We start from the raw sequence: 15,483 nt of genomic DNA on the forward strand, positions 1-15,483 counted from the left end.
CATTCCCCTGCATGCTGCTGTCCAGTTTCCCAACATCATTTGTTGAAGAGATTTTCTTTTTTTCCATTGGATATTCTTTCCTGCTTTGTCAAAGAATGGTTGACAATATAGTTGTGGGTCCATTTCTGGGTTTTCTATTCTGTTCCATTGATCTATATGTCTGTTTTTGTGCCAGTGCCATACTGTCTTGATGACTATAGGTTTGTAATATAGCTTGAAGTCCGGAATTGTGATGCTTTCAGCTTGGCTTTTCTTTTTCAAGATTGCTTAGGCTATTTGGGTCTCTGATGATTCCATACACATTTTAGGATTGTTTGTTCTAGCTTTGTGAAAAATGTTGGTGGTATTTTGATAGGGATTGCATTAAATGTGGAGATTGCTTTGGGTAGTATAGACATTTTAATAATCTTTGTTCTTCCAGTCCATGAGCATGGGATGTTTTCCCATTTCTTTGTGTCCTCTTTGATTTCTTTCAAAAGTGCTCTATAGTGTTCAGAGTATAGATCTTTTACCTCTTCGGGTAGGTTTATTCCTAGGTATCTTATGGTTTTGGTTCAATTATAAGTGGGATTGATTTCTTGATTTCTCTTTCTCCTGCTTAATTACTGGTGTGTAGAAATGCCACACATTTCTGTACATTGATTTTGTGTCCTGCAAATTTACTGAATCTGTTTGTCAGTTCTAGCAATTTTCTGGTGGAGTCTTTTGGGTTTTCTCCATAGAGTATCATGTTTTCTGTAAATAGTGAAAGTTTGACTTCTTCCTTGCAGATTTGGATGTCTTTTATTTCTTTTTGTTGTCTGATTGCTGAGGCTACAACTTCCAGTACTGTGTTAAACAACAGTGGTGAAAGTGGACATCCCTGTCTTTTTCCTGACCATAGACAAAAAGCTCTCAGTTTTTCCCCATTGAGGATAATATTAACTGTGGGTCTTTCATATATGGCTTTTGAGATGTTGAGATATATTCCCTCAATCTTCACTCTGCCTTGAGGGTTTTTATCAAGAATGGATGCTGTACTTTGTCAAATGCTTTTCTGCATCTATTGAGAGGATCGTATGGTTCTTATCCTTTCTTTTATTAATGTGGTGTATCACATTGATTGATTTGGGAATTGAACCACCCTTGCAGCCCAGTAATATATTCCACTTGATCTTGGTGAATGATTCTTTTGATGTACTGTTGGATTCGATTTGCTAGTATTTTGTTAAGAGTTTTTGCATTTATGTTCATTAGGGATCTTGGCCTATAATTCTTTTTTTTATTGGGGTCTTTGTCTGGTTTTGGAATCAAGGTAATGCTGGCCTCATAGAATAAGTTTGGAAGTTTTCCTTCCATTTCTATTTTTTTGGAACAACTTGAAATGAATGTGTTGTGGATTGAATTATATACCCCCTCCCCCCAAAAAACCCTCCCTTTCCCCACCAAATTCTTATGTTGAATCTCTATCTCCTAATGTGACTTCCTTTGGAGATTAGACCTTTAAGGAGAACTTAAGATTAAATAACGTCATAAGGGTGGACCCAAACTCATTAGACTTCTGTCCTTATAAGAAGAGGAAAAGACACCAGAGGCACATGCACACAGAGGAAGGTCCACATGATGACACAGCAAGAAAGTGGCCATCTGCAAGCTATGGAGACAGGTCTCAGAAGAAACCAAACCTGCCTTGGTCTTGGAGTTCAGACTTCAGAGCTATGAGAAAATAGATTTTTGTTCTTTAAGACATCCAATCTGTGATATTTTGTTATGGCAGTTCTAGCTGATTTATATAGTATGCTTTTTCATTATTTTTTACTTTGGAATTCAGCTTAGTGACCACACTAAAAAAATATCCAGCAGGCATAAAATTTATAGTAGCAAACTTATATTTGCAGAAATGTATCTGTAAGAAAATTTTAAACGATTTCAAATTACCACTGAACACTATTTAATATTTAAATTGTTCATTTATTTCAGTTACTTATGTTTAAAACCCCATCCTATTTGGGGTAAATGTTCACTCAGATTCAAGGTTCTTCTTCTTCTTTTTTTTTTTTTAAGATTTTATTTATTTATTTGACAGAGAGAGACACAGTGAGAGAGGGAACGCAAGCAGGGGGAGTGGGAGAGGGAGAAGCAGGCCTCCCGCGGAGCAGGGAGCCCGATGCGAGGTTCCATCCCAGGACTCTGGGATCATGACCAGAGCTGAAGGCAGGCGCTTAACGACTGAGCCACCCAGGAGCCCCAGATTCAAGGTTCTTCTATATCCTTTTCAAGATGACAGGTTCAGAGGAAATTCCTTACTATGATGTCAACAAAAGAACTGTGTGTATTTGGGTCTTGGGTTCTTGCTGTGCATGTCCCTGAAAATAGCAAATGATTACATGAGGTCTGGACCCTAGAAATGAGCTGTTTCTCTGTTAAATGTTCTGACTATATGGAATTTATCTGCTGTGGTCATCTCAGAATAAGTTGTGTAAGCAGAGGCCATACTTAAATTTATCTAGGTTTGCTGGCACAGAGGACTTTGAAAGGGGCAAATGGTCTCCCTTTGCTGCTTCCAGAAATACAATAAAATATTCTCCAGGATAGCAGCACAACCTTTCAGCTGAGATCAGTCTGCTTGCATGGGGTCAGGGTACTGGGTTCAGGGAAGGGAGAATGTGTCTGCCTCTCCCACCTAGATATCCTCAACCTATTTTCACTGAGTATTCAGAGGACCTCCATCAATTGGAAACAAAGAGATGGAAAATATTTCCAGCACTACATTTTCAAAATTGTTCCCATAAGCCATGAAAGATAATCTTTCTTCTTCATACCTTCCTCTAAAAATTAACCCAGTATACATACTCTCCATGTCCACATCAACAATTCTGCTCTTTGAAATTACTTTTCTTCATGTCATCTTTCCAATTTGCTATATTGCTATACAGCTCTTACCATCTGTAATGGGACATGTGTAAAGGAATGGAATGGACATAAGATTTTTGTTCTGGCATATTCTCCCACCTGGTGACATTTTGCTAAAATGTCTATATTGTGGGAGCCTGGAGGAGGAGGAGAGTAGGAGATGTTTATGAGAATGAGGAGAGAAAAATAGATCTCATCATTCTGTTTCATTTGTTTTGAAACAAGTAAATATTTCATTATAAGTGTTTGTGAAATAAATGAATGATGAATGAATGAATAAATTAACTTCCAATTACCACAAAGAAATTATCTGGGAAACAGAAAATGGTCTCCCTGATATACCTATACAAATCACCTCAGAAGACAACTTTTGTAAAAAATTTGGAGACACTTGATTGAGTGGTGAGTTTCTGTCATCTTCATCTTCACCACCTTTTTGTCCTAGATCTTGCTTCTTCCATTGGAATATTTTTTATTTCTAAGACCTGATTCCTCCAATTTGGATCTAATAAATATGGAGTAGCTTGCACTTCATAATGCACTAGTATATTAAAATATCCTTCCAAAATAAAGTCAAGAAAAAACCAAAATGCTCCTTTTCATCCTCAAAACAAAAGAACTCCCTGTAGGTCTTTGGCTTAAACCTATCTCTATATTATTTCACATTCAAGGTGGTTAATATACCTATAATGTATAATTTGAGAAAATATCAAGGCTTATTTTTTTATTTTTAATTGATCCTGAAATCATAATTGATTCAATCTTTATTTATTAATGATTTGTAAAGATACAGAAACAGTAAAAATATCTGTACTTGGACATTTGATTCTATTCTTACTAATTCTTACATCAGAGTCTTAAATAATACACCCAACTTAGACATTACTTACTCAATTTTGAACTATTTGTGTAAAAGATGTCATGTAAAAACCAAAGTAAGTATGAAATGTGAAGAGAGTAAAATCTATTTATATAGCCAGCTGAACACTAACATATTTTATTTCTTCTAAGAGATGGTAAAAATAGGTCAAGTACATTTCCATGAACTATAACATAAATTGGAGCATCACTTAAAAAATAACAGTATACTCGTGGGTCATCTCCTAAATGCTATGTATAATTGCAATTTGAATCAATCAAAAAGAAACACAGTAACCTTTCCAACTAAGGTAGCACTCCTAAATCACTTTACTAACACATGTTACTTCAATTTGAAGTATTAAAAATAAATATCTTTCTGCTTCACAAAGTGACTCTTACAGTTTAGAAGGATGTGCTAAGCTATGTTTTTTAGAGAATTTCAACATACTATATAGCTCCACATTTTCAGCAAAGCATATATGAGATAAATTCTGACTTTAAAACTTTAAATACAGAAGCTCTGTTTTTAGAGGTTCCATTCAGCTTTTTTTTCCCTATAATTCTTAAAATTTGTTAGTCATAAATAATGAGAAACTGAAGAAACTAAGTGTACTATCAAAGCATATAAATTAATAGCTAAACATAAAGAGACTTCAAACAGATCTATAAAATATGCAGAATTAATTCAAGTTTTACCACTCAAAGCAGAGTGGAGATTAACATACTATGAAACAGACCACAATTTGGGATACATTAATCTTGCCTTGATTAAGAGGGACAAATGTTCCACCTACTTACTCTCTACCCTGCTTTTTCTATCTGAAGAACAATACATTTTGCAGTACAATGTTTCAGCTGAGAAACTGATCTTTTAAAAACAGTTCTAAGACCCACAAGACAGATCAAATACCCAGAAAACATGAATCCCTAGGATGGATTAAAAGAGCATAGTTCCCCACCCTCACAAGGGAAATAACCAAGGGTGAAATTTAACAGAACACCAAGAGGTAACAGATTTCTTGCAATGACTTGAGTGATAATGGACAGCTGGCTAGTTCTTTACTAGCCTCAAAGATTAGCTGATTCATACATTAGTGCAGATTCATATGCCCAGGTCTAAAAATACTATGCCATTACATGATTTAGGGAAAATCCAACATGCTTTTGTTTAGAATATTAAATGAATAGTTATGTAAATCACTTCTTATGGTACCTTGAATATAATAAAAATTTAATAAAAGTCATTTTCCTCATAGTTTACACCATGGAATGAGAAAGCAGACCAAACGCCATGCAAATATTTACACACATTAAACTTTACAACCTTGGTATTCTTTCCATAGTTTTTCTTCACTCTTTATTTTAACCATTCTTACTATGTGATTTTTTATGTGGTGTATTTTTTTTGGCTCTAAACACACACATACACACACACATCTGCAGGTCTGCTCAAATAAGATAATATATCCATATGCTCAAATGTTGGGGGTATAGCTCAGTGGTAGAGCATTTGACTGCATATGCTCAAATGTTGCTTGACTTACTTGGACTATGGACCGTTATTTCCAACTTTACTGCTTATGGCAGAATAATAATAATAATAATAATAGCTCTCCCATGGTAAACAGCCATTAAGCTGGAAAAAATATCCAATGCAGGTGGAGTGAAAAATAGGAAAACAAAAACAAAACAAAACAAAACAAAACAAAAAAAAACCTTGCTTCACATAAGAGAGGGACAGAAACTATCCTGATCCCAGGCCATAGAGATTCAGTGCATACAGAGGAGGGGCAGTGTTACTGAGAAAGCCTCAGATTTGAGACCCAGGAATACAAACCAGCCTAAGTCTGAAATTGAAAGAGGATAACAGAGAATGTCACCACTGCATCCATCTGCAGACTAACAGGTAGCAGTAATAAATAGCAGTTTATCCCTGGGGGCAAGGACACCATGCTGAAGAGGTAATCTCTTTAAGGAAAGAAATCACCAGAATAACCTAAAGCTGAAAGAAGAATAGAAATGTTGAGCAAAAATCTCCATTAACCCAGCCCCACAATATGCACGGACAACACTTGAGGAATTTGAAGGCAGTAGTGTAATGATTTTAATAATAGCAACAATAAAACAAAAGCACAGCTTGATTCCTGACTATCTTCACAAAGACAACAGTAAAGTTCTAGCAATGGAAGCATGCCCATAATTTGTTCTCATGATCTAATGTATAGCATGATGACTACAGTTGATAATAATGTACTGTATACTTAAAATTTGCTGAAAGAGATCTTAAGTGTTCTCAACAGACATACAGGTGTGTGTGCATGCACACACATGGTAAATATGTGGGGTGATGGATAGCTTGATTAGATTGATTGGGGGGATCATTTCACAAAGGTATATGTATATCAAAACATGTTGGTGTACACCTTGGACATATATGATGTTTATTTGTTACTCATACCCTAATAAAGCCAGAGGAAAAAGAAGTATGTTCATTTTGAGGCATAAACACTAGCTCAGTCTGATTTAATCTGTTTCATCTAAATACTATGCAACAAATACTGTAAGAAATAAGAGACAAAATGGACAAAGCAATGTATGGAAGGAGGTTCATATATAACCAAGGTGTTAGAACTCTCAGACAGGGAATTTAAAATACCTATGATTAATATGACACAGGCTCTACTGGGAAAGATGGACAACATACAAAAACAATGGGGAATATCTGCAAAGAAATGGAAACTATAAGTAACAACTAAAATGACATGTTAGAAGTTTTTAAAAAGTAATGGTAACAGAGATGAAGAATGTCTTCAATGATATTATCAGTAGACTTGATATTCCAGAGAACTTGAAGATAAAACTTAAACTGAACACAAAGAAAAACTTCAAAATAAGAAAAACAAAAAAACAAAGAGCATCTAAGAACTTTAAGAAGATATTAAAGATTCTAACATACATATAATTGGTATCTTAGACTGAGATAAGAGGGATAACAGGGAGAAGTAAACATCTGAAGAGATGCTGGTCAAGAATTTTCTGAAAAATAAAAAGCATTAAGCCAGATATTTTCCAAAGAAGACATCCAAATGGCCAACAGACACATGAAAAAGTGCTCAACATCGCTCGGCATCAGGGAAATCCAAATCAAAACGTCAATGAGATACCACCTCACACCAGTCAGAATGGCTAAAATTAACAAGTCAGGAAACGACAGATATTGGCGGGGATGCAGAGAAAGGGGAACCCTCCTACACTGTTGGTGGGAATGCAAGCTGGTGCAGCCCCTCTGGAAAAGAGTATGGAGGTTCCTCAAAAAGTTGAAAATAGAGCTACCATATGACCCAGCAATTGCACTACTGGATATTTACCCCAAAGATACAAAGGTAGTGATCCGAAGGGGTACGTGCACCCCGATGTTTATAGCAGCAATGTCCACAATAGCCAAACTGTGGAAAGAGCGAAGATGTCCATCGACAGATGAATGGATAAAGAAGATGTGGTATATATACACAATGGAATATTATGCAGCCATCAAAAGGAACAAAATCTTCCCATTTGCAACGACGTGGATGGAACTGGAGGGTATTATGCTGAGCAAAATAAGTCAATCAGAGAAAGACATGTATCATATGATCTCACTGATATGAGGAATTCTTAATCTCAGGAAACAAACTGAGGGTTGCTGGAGTAGTGGGGGTGGGAGGGATGGGGTGGCTGGGTGATAGACATTGGGGAGGGTATGTGCTATGGTGAGTGCTGTGAATTGCATAAGACTGTTGAATCACAGACCTGTACCTCTGAAATAAATAATACATTATATGTTTAAAAAAAAAAAAAAAAAGAGATAGTAGGAAGGGAAAAATGAAGGGGGGGAAATCGGAGGGGGAGACGAACCATGAGAGACTATGGACTCTGAGAAACAAACTGAGGGTTCTAGAGGGGAGGGGGATGGGGGGATGGGTTAGCCTGGTGATGGGTATTAAAGAGGGCATGTATTGAATAGAACATTGGGTGTTATATGCAAACAATGAATCACGGAACACTACATCAAAAACTAAAAATGTAATGTATGGTGATTAACATAACATAATAAAATTAAAAAAAAAAAAAAAGCATTAAGCCACAAATCCAAGAAGCTCAGAGTACAGAATGAAGGTTAAGTATGAACAAAGAAACAACCCACAGAGAGACATATTATGTTGAACCTCCTAGAGACCAAAGATAAAAACAAAATCTTAAAAAATAATAGAAAAAAGATACAATGAATACTGAGGAATACAAATTAGAGCAGATTTCTTGTCAAAAACCATGTGAGCACGAAGACAATGGAGTGCTATCATTCAAGTATGAAAAAGGACAGCCCAGAATTTTATATGCCAGTTAAAAGAAACAAAAAAACTAAAAATATATGAAAACCAGCAACCCCAGCACAAGCAAAACCAAAGTAACAAATAATTCTACTTTCCCTCAAAAAAAGATCTAATTCCAAAGCAGTGTGGTTATGCTATCTAAAAATATGTAGGACTTGCAAATATTTAAGGAATTTTAATAATGTTATGAAATGTGAAATAAGGCAAGTGCTATGGGCAAAATATATATGAAATACACGAACTTAAAGTTTTATTTTTAGTAGATATGATCACAAGGCAGCTCAGATAAGATTAACTTAATAGGAGGATACTGTTCTATTTTAATTTTCCAGAAAATCAACAAGCTCAGCTAATGTATTCACAACATTTCATTCCAGCACTATAGTCACACACTTACTTCATCTATCAACTTCCTTTTGGGGGATGCAAACATGCATTGATTTGTGTGATATGCAGCATTTGTTTATGAGAATCTCTTATAAGAGCCTTGAGTAGTTATGTACTTTATTATTAGTAGAATCAAATAGATAACAAATATGTTGCTATCTGCCATTGATCAAGACTTAAAAATTTGGAGAACAGAAATGTCAGGATCTCATTTCAGATACAGTATGAAATACTTGGTAAAGGGTATTAAAGATAGAGCATTCACATTTAAGAAGAGAGTAACAAATTGTGCATGTGTGTGAAAGGGATTAAAATACTGGCAGACTGTGTTAGAAATAAGAGCTCAAATTCCTACTTACATCAGTAAGGATGGTATATAAAACCAGTTTCAGTTGTCTGTTATTCACAATACTCATATTATAGAGCTCATCAGTGTTTGGTAGCAGAGGTATTCTTATTTGTTTCATTTGAAAGCCTTTTGGGCTTCAGATGAAGTTATTGAAAGCAGTTTCCAATACTAAATTTGTTCACACATGATTTATCTTTCCTCACATAAGTAACAAGATTAGATCAACCTCCGCTCAACAAAAATAAAAAGAACAACTTTTATCAACAGCCCATTTCCCATTCTCTGTAGTCGTTAAAAAATCATTCTCTAAATTAAAAGAAATTCAAAATTCCACTTTTTAAAATACTGTATATGCACAGAAAAGATCTATATTTAAAGAAAAGGATTTTAATTTTAAATAAGAAGAAAACAATTGATCTGGAAGGGAAACAAATTACATAGATAACACTTACTGTTAATCAAACAAAATAAAATAGTTCTCTAATCCTATACTTGATTTCCCTTACATTGACATAAATTGAGAGGAATATTTATTTTGAACATACTAAGGGAAAAACATCTATTTGTTATTCATAACTATGAAAAGTACCTTAAATACCATTGGAGGAGTAAAGAAACAGAACGTTTCATTTTCAATTTACTCCTTTAATTTAAAAAGTTTCCAACAAAGTATAGTTATGCTCATCACAGTTGCTTAACTGTTTCATAACTTAGCAAATTTAAGGTCCAAACCTATTGCAAGCTTCTCTGTTTAATTCAGAGATTTTAAAAATTCATATTTCTTTTCTGCTTTGATTTCTCTGAACGCTAGCTCTGACTTTTGCCTATACATTTCTCATTGCACACCCAGAATGGCAAATTTCTTGAAGTATTAGAAATAAGTAAATACTGTTAAAAGGATTACTCTGGTTTAGAAATTCCTCCTTAGCAGCAATTTATTCCATCATAATTTGTGCAAACCTGTGAAATAAGTAGTGGCAGTGAGGCTGAACTTTAGACAAACTTCTCTCTTTTCCTTACGGGAAACTGTATTTTGAAAATGGAGTATTCTTAAAGGTTCATAGAATTTGTTACTCCTCCGTGGTTATGCAAATCTCATAGACAACATACTTTCGATCTTTCTTAATTTTATTAGTGTGTGTGTATGTGTGTGTATGTGTGGGTCTGGGTGTGTGTGTGTGTTTTTTAAGTGGTCAGTAGGATTTATTGAAATAATGAGTAAATATATATGTTATCAATCTATTCACAATCTTTACAATTCAGAGGATACAAATAAATCACAATTTACTACTCTCCTTTTTTTAATTGGTAACTTATAACATTGCAATAATAGCATTTAAATAAAACACTGTCAACTAAGTTTTAAATTTTTGTATTAACACTTTTTATATATGATTATGTGGAATAAACATTCATTTTCTAAAAGATCAAGATCAGATAATGGAATATCTATAATTAAGAAATTGATAGAATTTAAATATGTAGAAAATCCTCCAAATTTTTGGAAATTATGTAATACTCTTTTATTCTATTTCTTTATTATGTTCAATTAGCCAACATATAGTACATCATTAGTTTTTGATGTAGTGTTCAATGATTCATTAATTGCATTTAACACCCAGTGCTCATCACCACACATGCCTTCCTTAATACCCATTGTAATACTCTTTTAAATAAGGTACAGATCATGGAAGAAATTAAAAAGAAAAAATGTTTTGAACTAAGTATTGAAAATGTATCAAATATATCAGGTGTACCTAAAGGAGGTCTTAGAATCAAATTTCTAACTTCTTTTTTTTTTTTTTTTGTAGTTTTTAATTTTATTATGTTATGTTAGTCACCATACAATACATCATTAGTTTTTGATGTAGTGATCCACGATCCATTGTTTTCGTATAACACCCAGTGCTCCATGCAGTATGTGCCCTACTTAATACCCATCACCGGGCTAACCAATCCCCCCTCCCCCCTCCCCTCTAAAACCCTGTTTGTATCTCAGGTCCATAGTCTCTCATGGTTCATCTCTCCCTCCAATTCCCCCCGCCCATTTTTCCCTTCCTTCTCCTAATGTCCTCCATGTTATTCCTTATGTTCCACAAATAAGTGAAACCATATGATAATTGACTTTCTCTGCTTGACTTATTTCACTTAGCATCATCTCCTCCAGTCCCATCCATGTTGATGTAAAAGTTGGGTATTCATCTTTTCTGATGGCTGAGTAATATTCCATTGTATATATGGACCACATCTTCTTTATCCATTCATCTGTTGAAGGGCATCTCGGCTCTTTCCACAGTTTGGCTATTGCGGACATTGCTGCTATGAACATTGGGGTGCATATGGCCCTTCTTTTCACTACATCTGTGTCTTTGGGGTAAATACCCAGTAGTGCAATTGCTGGGTCATAGGGTAGCTCTATTTTTAAATTTTTGAGGCACCTCCACACTGTTTTCCAAAGTGGCTGTACCAACTTGCATTCCCACCAACAGTGTAAGAGGGTTCCCCTTTCTCCACAACCTCTCCAACATTTGTTGTTTCTTTCCCTGTCCATTTTTGCCATTCTTTTTTTTTTTTTTTTTTTAAAGATTTCATTTTATTTATTTGAGAGAGAGCACGAGCGGGAAGAGGGTCAGAGGGAGAAGCAGAACCCCCGCTGAGCAGGGAGCCCGATGTGGGACTCGATCCCGGGACTCCAGGATCATGACCTGAGCTGAAGGCAGTCGCTTAACCAACTGAGCCACCCAGGCGCCCTATTTTTGCCATTCTAACTGGTGTAAGGTGGTATCTCAGTGTGGTTTTGATTTGGATTTCCCTGATGGCTAATGATGATGAACATTTTTTCATGTGTCTGCTAGCCATTTGTATGTCTTCTTCAGAGAAGTGTCTTTTCATATCTTCTGCCCACTTTTTGACTTGATTATTTGTTTTTTGGGTGTTGAGTTTGAGAAGTTCTTTATAGATTTTGGATACCAGCCCTTTATCTGTAGTGTCATTTGCAAATATCTTCTCCCATTCTGTGGGTTGCCTCTTTGTTTTGTTGACTGTTTCCTTTGCTGTGCAGAAGCTTTTTATCTTGATGAAGTCCCAAAAGTTCATTTTTGCTTTTGTTTCACTAGCTTTTGGAAATCTATCTTGAAAGAAGTTGCTGTGGCCGATGTCAAAGAGGTTACTGCCTATGTTCTCCTCTAGGATTTTGATGGATTCCTGTCTCACATTGAGGTCTTTCATCCACTTTGAGTTTATCTTTGTGAGTGTTGTCAGAGAATGGTCGAATTCCATTCTTCTGCATGTGGCTGTCCAATTTTCCCAGCACCATTTATTGAAGAGACTGTCTTTTTTCCATTGCATGTTTTTTCCTGCTTTGTCAAAGATTATTTGACCATAGAGTTGAGGGTCCATATCTGGGTTCTCTATTCTGTTCCATTGGTCTGTAAGTCTGTTTTTGTGCCAGTACCATGCTGTCTTGGTGATCACTGATTTGTAATATAGCTTGAAATCAGGCAACGTGATGCCCCCAGCTTTGTTTTTCTTTTTCAACATTTCCTTGACGATTCGGGGTCTTTTCTGATTCCATACAAATTTTAGGATTGTTTGTTCCAGCACTTTGAAAAATGTCATTGGAATTTTGATCGGGATGGCATTGAAGGTATAGATTGCTCTGGGTAGCATAGACATTTTAACAATGTTTACTCTTCCGATCCATGAGCATGGAATATTTTTCCATCTTTTTGTGTCTTCTTCAATTTCTTTCATGAGTGTTTTGTAGTTCCTAGGGTATAGATCCTTTACCTCTTTGGTTAGGTTTATTCCGAGGTATCTTATGGTTTTTGGTGCTATTGTAAATGGAATCGTTTCTCTAATTTCTCTTTCTATAGTTGCGTTGTTAGTGTATAAGAAAGCAACTGATTTCTGTGCATTGATTTTGTATCCTGCCACATTACTGAATTGCCGGATGAGTTCTAGTAATTTGGGGGTGGAGTCTTTTGGGTTTTCCACATAAAGTATCATGTCGTCTGCGAAAAGAGAGAGTTTGACTTCTTCTTTGCCAATTTGAATACCTTTTATTTCTTTTTGTTGTCTGATTGCTGTTGCTAGGACTTCTAGTACTATGTTGAACAACAGTGGTGAGAGTGGGCACCCTTGACGTGTTCCTGATCTTAAGGGAAAGGCTCTCAGCTTTTCCCCATTGAGGATGATATTTGCTGTGGGTTTTTCATAGATGGATTTTATGAGCTTGAGGAATGTTCCCTCTATCCCTATACTCTGGAGAGTTTTAATCAGGAAAGGATGTTGTATTTGGTCAAATGCTTTTTCTGCATCAATTGAGAGGACCATATGGTTCTTCTCCCTCCTCTTATTAATGTGTTCTATCACATTGATCGATTTGCGAATGTTGAACCACCCTTGCATCCCAGGGATAAATCCCACTTGGTCGTGGTGGATGATCCTTTTAATATATTGTTGGATCCTATTAGCCAGGATTTTGTTGAGGATTTTGGAATCCATATTCATCAGGGATATTGGTCTGAAATTCTCCTTTTTGATGGGGTCTTTGCCTGGTTTGGGGATTAAGGTAATGCTGGCCTCATAGAATGAGTTTGGAAGTTTTCCTTCTCTTTCTATTTTTTGAAACAGCTTCAGGAGAATAGGTATTATTTCTTCTTTGAATATTTGGTAGAATTCCCCAGGGAATCCATCAGGTCCTGGACTCTTGTTTTTGGGGAGGTTTTTGATCACTGCTTCAATCTCATTACTGGTTATTGGCCTATTCAGGTTGTCAATTTCTTCCTGTTTCAGTCTTGGCAGCTTATAGGTTTCCAGGAAGGCCTCCATTTCATCTAGATTGCTCAGTTTATTGGCATATAGTTGTTGATAGTAATTTCTAATAATTGTTTCTATTTTCTTGGTGTTAGTCATGATCTCTCCCCTTTCATTCATAATTTTATTAATTTGGGTCCTTTCTCTCTTCTTTTGGGTAAGTCTGGCCAGTGGTTTATCAATCTTATTAATTCTTTCAAAGAACCAACTTCTAGTTTCGTTGATCTGATCTACTGTGTTTCTGGTTTCTAATTCATTGATTTCTGCTCTAATTTTAATTATTTCTCTTCTAATGCATGGCTTAGGCGTCGTTTGTTCCTTTTTCTCTAGTTCTTTAAGGTGTAGAGTTCGTTGGTGAATTCAGGATTTTTCTGTTTTTTTGAGTGAGGCTTGGATGGCTATGTATTTCCCCCTTAGGACCGCCTTTGCAGTATCCCATAGGTTTTGGACCAATGTGTTTTCGTTCTCATTGATTTCCATGAATTGCTTAAGTTCTTCTTTGATTTCTTGGTTGACCCAAACATTTTTGAGCAGAGTGGTCATTAGCTTCCAAGTGTTTGAATTTCTGCCAGATTTTTTTTTTTTTTGTGATTGAGTTCCAGTTTTAGAGCATTGTGGTCTGAGAATATGCAGGGAATAATCTCAATCTTTTGGTATCAGTTGAGACCTGATTTGTGACCCAGTATATGGTCTATTCTGGAGAGAGTTCCATGTGCGCTCGAGAAGAATGAGTATTCTGTTGTTTTAGGGTGGAATGTTCTGTAAATATCTATGAGGTCCATCTGGTCCAATGTATCATTCAAAGCTCTTGTTTCCTTGTTGATTTTCTGCTTCAATGATCTGTCCATTGCTGAGAGTGGAGTATTGAGGTCTCCTACAATGAACGTACTGTTATCAATGTGACTCTATTTTGGTTAACAGTTGGCTTATGTAGATGGCTGCTCCCATGTTGGGGGCATAGATATTTACAATTGTTAGATCTTCTTGTTGGATAGACCCTTTAAGAATGATAGAGTGTCCTTCTGTGTCTCTTACTACAGACTTTAGTTTAAAATCTAATTTGTCTGATATAAGAATTGCTACCCCAGCTCTCTTTTGAGGTCCGCTGGCATGGAAGATAGATCTTCATCCCTTCACTTTCAGTCTGGATGTATCTTTAGGTTCAAAATGAGTCTCTTGTAGACAGCATATGGATGGGTCCTGTCTTTTTATCCAATCTGCAACCCTGTGCCATTTTACGGGAGCGTTTAGGCCATTCACGTTGAGAGTGATTATTGAAAGATATGAATTAATTGTCATCATGTTGCCTGTGAAGACGTTGTTTTTATAGATTGTCCCTGTAAATGTCTGTTGTAGATCACTCTTGGGGTCTTTCTCCTTTTATAGAACCCCCCTTAATATTTCTTGCAGGGCCGGCTTAGTGGTCACATATTCTTTCAACTTCTGCCGGTAATGGAAGCTCTGCATCTCTCCATCCATTCTAAATGAAAGCCTTGCCGGATAAAGTATTCTTGGCTGCATATTCTTCTCATTTAGTACCCTGAATATGTCTTGCCAGGTCTTTCTGACTTGCCAGGTCTCTGTGGATAGGTCTGACGTTATTCTGAGGTTCCTCCCTCTGTACGTAAGGAATCTCTTCCCCCTAACTGCCCTTAAGATGGTTTCCTTGGTTCTAAGATTTGCAAGTTTTACTATTACATGCCGGGGTGTTGGCCTGTTTTCCTTGATCTTAGGAGGGGTCCTCTCTGCCTCTAGGACTCGAATGTTTGTTTCATTCCCCAGATTAGGGAAGTTCTCAGCTACGAT

The sequence above is a fragment of the Phoca vitulina genome, unplaced genomic scaffold (assembly GCF_004348235.1).
Source record: "Phoca vitulina isolate PV1807 unplaced genomic scaffold, GSC_HSeal_1.0 scaffold8, whole genome shotgun sequence".
Taxonomy (NCBI): Eukaryota; Metazoa; Chordata; class Mammalia; order Carnivora; family Phocidae; genus Phoca; species Phoca vitulina.